The sequence below is a fragment of the Heterocephalus glaber genome, unplaced genomic scaffold, assembly GCF_053883595.1.
Source record: "Heterocephalus glaber isolate CG9 unplaced genomic scaffold, H.glaber_assembly_v1.0 deba00001509, whole genome shotgun sequence".
Lineage (NCBI taxonomy): Eukaryota > Metazoa > Chordata > Mammalia > Rodentia > Bathyergidae > Heterocephalus > Heterocephalus glaber.
This window is the reverse complement of record NW_028258325.1, coordinates 14,978,307-14,984,154: the sequence shown is the minus strand read 5'-3', so window position 1 is coordinate 14,984,154 and position 5,848 is coordinate 14,978,307. Positions and strand designations below refer to the sequence as shown.

The 5,848-nt window shown below is 36.5% G+C and overlaps 1 protein-coding gene across 4 annotated transcripts in view; it reads right to left on the bottom strand.

Annotated features, from left to right (window-relative positions):
• The window catches only part of Slit2 (slit guidance ligand 2), a 342,324-nt gene that overhangs the window by 157,752 nt on the left and 178,724 nt on the right, over positions 1 to 5,848 (bottom strand). The gene's annotated exons all lie outside the window — the stretch shown is intronic.

Sequence of the window (5,848 nt, the reverse complement as noted above, 5' to 3'; positions counted from 1 at the left end):
TCGTGTCCCGTATCAACAAGAAACAGGACCCCTCTCTCCTGCATTTGGCAGGTGCCTCTCTACCGTCACCACTCTATCTTCCTGCCACTCCTCCTCAACCTTAATGATGGAGAACCCTAGACCCACTGATACTCCATTGAACACAATTTATTTTCCCCTTTATTGTCCTTCCCTATCTCACTTATAATTTCTTTCATCTGCTCTCACAGAACAATCTAAGCACACTCTAATTGGATTATTTTGTGGTAATGTTATTACAGTCTTGTTTTATTAAAATGAATCTTTTAAAAATACATGTTGGGCTGACTAGGCAAAATTAAATCAAGAACATGAAAATTACATGCAGAATGTTTTTTTTTTTTGCCAATGAAATACTTTGTCAAGTTTGAATAAGGTGGTTAAAGAGTAACATTTTGGACTGTTGCCTGGTAGATGGAGTGTTTGATAATCTACAGCCTGACTTGTAAGCAGGTTGACATACATTGAAAAAGGTTTCTGCAGCTTCGAAATTATTCCCATCTAAGTAAACTCCAAGAGCTATAATATTTTGAAATAAGAAATAAGAAAGAGTATTACAGACATGTGTTTGAATATTGGTTATGGATGTACAGATTTGTACCTGAAGGTGGGAAGCAAGCTGAAGAGAGAGAAAGACCTATATCTGTCTACCTATCTATCAGTACAGATACAGATGGACACAGACAGAGGAGACAGAGAGGAAGATGGAGATTGAGATGAGACAGACACCATGTCTGGATGAGTAGCAATGTTTCTTGGTTCCTCAGCTACAAGCACAATGACTACTGTGCAACTAGTCTGTACTGGAAGCAAGCTGACTAACACGAACTTTTGGTTGTGTTAATATGGTTTACATATTTGAAGCAAATTTAAGAAAAAGATAAAAAAGTCTTTTCCAGTGTAAGGAAATAGTCATTTGTGCAACAGACCAAAAAAGCTTGAATTTCTTAACAAAGGCATCCAAGCCATAAGAGAAAAAGATCTAAACTGGACCCAAACATAGCAGACCCACTTTGCCACAATGAGTATATGTTTGCATCAGGTTGGGAAAATTAAAAGTCAGTATTTAAATTCCATTGTCTATTAGTTGAAAGTTTGTTTTTGCAGATTTTTTTTCACATAGAGGCTTCTATTTAATTTATTTTACTGGTCACAGGTTACAGTTTAATTGTAAGGAAAATCTTGTGCTCAGAGTGTGCAGAAAAGCTGCAATGCCCTGTGAAGGCCTGTTTTTTTCTGACCATCCTACATCCATTGCTCACAGATCTGATAGAAACTTCATCTACAGCACACCCAAGTAAAAGAGTGTAATTAAAGATATCATAGTTGCATATTTAAGAAGAAATGAAAATTATCACAATATTGACATATGTTCCATTTTACAAACAGGCCTAATCCATATCAAGCAATAATAGCTACAAAAGAAAACTGGAGAATATTATCACTAATACTCTCATTGATCTGAGAGAACAGCAACTTCAGGTGGAGAGGTAATTTTATTCTAAGGGTGTCATTCAACAGACAAGATCATTCCAGCAAATTTGGTGTTGTCTTTTTAGTTTTTGTGTTGTTTCCTATTGTCCCAGTGTTTTCTTTTTTTTTCCTGGCTGTATTCATCAGCTGAAGTTCATGGTATACTATGCTATTTACAAACCTGCAGCAGTCAACATCTGTAGAAAGGTTTCAGAAATTGATTTAAGGTCTACAACATAAGCATATCCAATCCTGATAGTACATAAGACCATATATCTTCTGCAGGGGCTGACAAGTGGTCCCTACTCTGACTGGTGATAATGCATCCCTGCCAAGCCCAGATGTAGCTTCAACTCCAGGGAGATGCAGCCTAATGATGGATCGGTATAACCCAATCACGCTAACATTTATATTTGGAAACTCTACCATGTAGTACTGACGATACTTTTTTTTCCATTTCCCCTACCATGTCTCTTCAAGTATATCAAGATGTTCTGCCAGGATGGCAAGCAAAGGATCGAATTTAATGGTATATAAGGAGATGGCAGACTGCTTTCCGAAGCAAAGTTTCATCATTGGAACTTAAAGCAATTAATTGCACTTCTGGCAATCACACTAAAATTAAATTAAATGGCAGAACTATTTCATTAGAAGTCTTTGGCAAAATAAAGTTAAAAGATGTAAAGTTTTATATAATTAAACATGGCAAGTAATGTGCTTTCTGGGTGCTCATGCTACGTGATGAGTTCCTCAAGGGCAGGAGCTACATCTATTCTCTATATCTCTTAAAGAACCCCATCACAAGATAGGTACTCGATACAACATCAAATCCATGCATGGATTCAGATATTAGTGCGGTTGTGAGCTTTGGAGTCCTAGTTTGATTCAAGGCCCTACCATTAATGAAATGAACATTTCTTAAGGGCTGTGTTGTGTCTATACAACCTCCAGTTCAGATGCTGACATGCGAACTAACTTCTAGTTGTAACTTCTGATATAACTTTATTTGAAAATGAGGTCTTTACAAATTAAAATTAAAAAGTTCAATAACAAGTTAAAATAAGATCATTAGAGTGGGTCCAAATCCAAACATCATTGGTGTCCTTATAAAAAGGAGTAATTTGAAAAGATGCGTCAGAGAGAACACCATTAGGAAGATGAAAATAAATTCAGAATGATTCCTCTATAAGCCAAGGAACACCAAAGACTGTCAGCAAACCAGGAGCAGCTAGCTAGGAGACAGACAGGCTTGGGACAGATTTCTCCAGGCTCACAGAAGGAACCTACATTGTGTGGACCTTGATTTCAGACCCTCAGCATGTAAAACTGTGAGACAGTGCATTTCCATTGCTTAAAGATTTGCTGCAGGAGTGAATATGGTGTGTAATAAAGAAGCGAGTCAGGATGACCTCTAATTTTTTCTTTACCTGAGGAAGTAGGAGATTCCATTAACAAAAATGAAAACCTACAGGGGAAGCCAGTTTTAAAGACAGGGCAGCAACTCAGATTTGCACATGTTCAGGTATAGATTGTGCCTAGCAGACATGCATTTGGAGGTGAAAGGCAGGCAGGGCCTATGAGTCCGGATTGCAGAAAGCAGGTTCTGGCTAGAGATATAAATTTGGGAGTCATTATAGAATTTAAAGTCAAGAGATAATATGAACTCACTAAGTGAATGAGACAAAAGAACTAACATTTAAAAGTATTCACAAAATTTTACATATGTTATCTATTAATCCTTATAATTAACTCTATGGTGAGTCAACAGTTTGGATTTTTCAATTGCTCTAATTTTTAGACGCTGCCAAGTTTTACAAAGGATGCTGTTTTATATCAATTTAAATGTTAGTGATCATGATAAACATAATGCAATGAAATTATTTTACATTTAAGCCAGAGGTGCCCCAATTTTTCTTGTAAAGGACCAGACAGTAACTGTTTTTACTCGTCGAGGGCCAAATGGTCTCCATAGCAGTAACTATTCCAGCAGGGAAGCTGAAAAATAGCCATACACTGTACATATGAATGGGCACGGCTGTGTCTCAACTAAAGCATACTTACAAAGCCAGGAGAAGGACAGGGTTTTGCAAGTAAGCTGTACTTTGCAAACTGCTGGTATAAATAAGTGTTCTGAATTAATTTAATCTTTCATATTGATAAAAAATTTTTAAAGCCACGTGGTGCTTTGCAGTGAGCAAGCCACTTTCACTATGGCGTTAGATGCTTTTCAAACTTCATACTGTACTGGTCTTGTGATTTGGGGTACTCAAAAATCCAGGAAGCTCCATAGAGAATGTGACCTGGGGGCCCTTACCTTGGAGGATTCCAGATTTTCTATACAGAAGAGTTTTAGGGATGGAAATACAGTCAGGAAAAGTCATTATATGTGTTGAAATACTGTTTGTCTAGCATTCGCTCAGTTTTTACTTAGAGTGTATATTTACAGAAGTAGCATGACTTTAGGGAATGGATATTTCATGCCGGAAGATCATTTTAGTTATTTGATTCTTAATCCTTTATGCTGAAAAACAGATACTACTAATAATCTACTTAACTGAAGTCTTATTACACAGGTGCTTTAATGTTTTGAATTCTTACTATGATCCACAAAGTTCAAAGCTAACACAAAGACCAATCCCAACTCAGTGAGTTAAATTCTTTAAGAAGCAAGGATCATTGCCTGGTCCAAAGCAGGTAACCAATAAACTTCAACTCTTCTCTTATTCCTTCAAAATAAATTCCCTATCTTGCACTCAACTTTCCAATTTGCTTTAGAATGCAGGTCTTTATTACCTCATGCTTGCACTTGGCTACACTACAGTATATTATTTTTCTTCCTTTTCTATTCTTAGCCATCCTACAAATACTCAGAAAATAGGATTTCTCTTTACAAAACCTTTATTGGTTAACTTTTGATGATGAAATCAGTTTAGCATTTAGCTTTACCTTCTAGGGATGCCACAGTCCTTTTACCTTTGTGTTCAAGCTTATGGCTTTATTTGGAATGCTCTAATCTAGTTATTGAAATGAAGCATTCCTAGGCCAATAGCTTAGATTTTATTCATTTTTTAATGAAACTTCTTTCACCCTGTTCTGTAGTAAACAAAGACACCTTTTTTTTCTTCCAGGACAAGTTCAGTGTGAGTGTTGCCCACCACTCAACTGAGTTCATAAGGTTTAACCATTTTCTGAACTCTTTTTTTTTTTTTGAACTGGGGATCCAACTTGGGACCTTCCACTTTCAACACAGTCGGCTGCACCACTGAGCTAAACCCCCTCTATTTTCTGAATTCTTACAACATTGTTCTTTAAACCATACTCATTTACTTACAATTTTTTTTTAGCCCAAGTCACTAAAGATGTAAGCATTTATTACTTGAGCCATCTTAATTCTGGTACTAAATTACACTGTCTTTCTAAACTGCAAAGTCCTTAAAATCTAAGAACCACATGTGTTTCATCTTTTCTCCAAGGGGAGTCTGGGATAGCGCCTTGAATGCTGAGACCCCTGGATATCTACTACATGCATGGACCACCCCTTGTTATACCAAAGAGAAACTAGAATCTCTCACACTCCAAAGAGTACTTACAATTCATTCCCCAGCAAAAGGCTGAATACATAATGCTTTCTCACAACAAATGGGTGAAGTAACAAATGAATGATCTCAGGTATCTAACACAAGAAAGTAGTGAACACTGTTTCAAAAATGTTTATGAGCAAAGGTGTTCTTCAAAGCCTATGTTATTGTAAAATTATAAAACAAACAAAATGCCTGCAAAAAGAGGATAGGACATATAGATGGTAGTTCAGTACTATATACCAGACATTAATTAAAATTAGTAATTCCAAGACTAATTAATAATATGGGCACACCACTGTAAGTGAATAGGTGAGACAAAATCCTTCATTTTATATTGTCAATTTTTGGAAGTTAAATAAATCAGAAATATACCTTGCTTCTCTACTTTTTCCATGCCTACTGTTACTGTTCATAGTCAGCTTTTTACTTTTCAAGTAGACTAAAATATCAGCTTCCTAAACACATTTTCTAGCTCCAGTTTATTACTTCAAACCTCTACTCTTCAGCCCCTATCCCAAATCAAAACACCCATCTACTTTCCCAATTATATCTCACAAGTTTCCAATTATCTATTATACATTGCAACCATTTGCTGAATATGCCTACCCCCATTAACACCAAGTCTCTTTATCTCCAGGCTCCCACTCACCAGCACCCAGCCATAGGTTGCTGTCTTAGTCACTTTTTTCTCCTTGCTGAGACAAAATACTCAACACTTACGAGTTAAGGGAGGAAAGGTTTGTTTAGCTGTTTGTAGAGGTTTCAGTCCATAATCA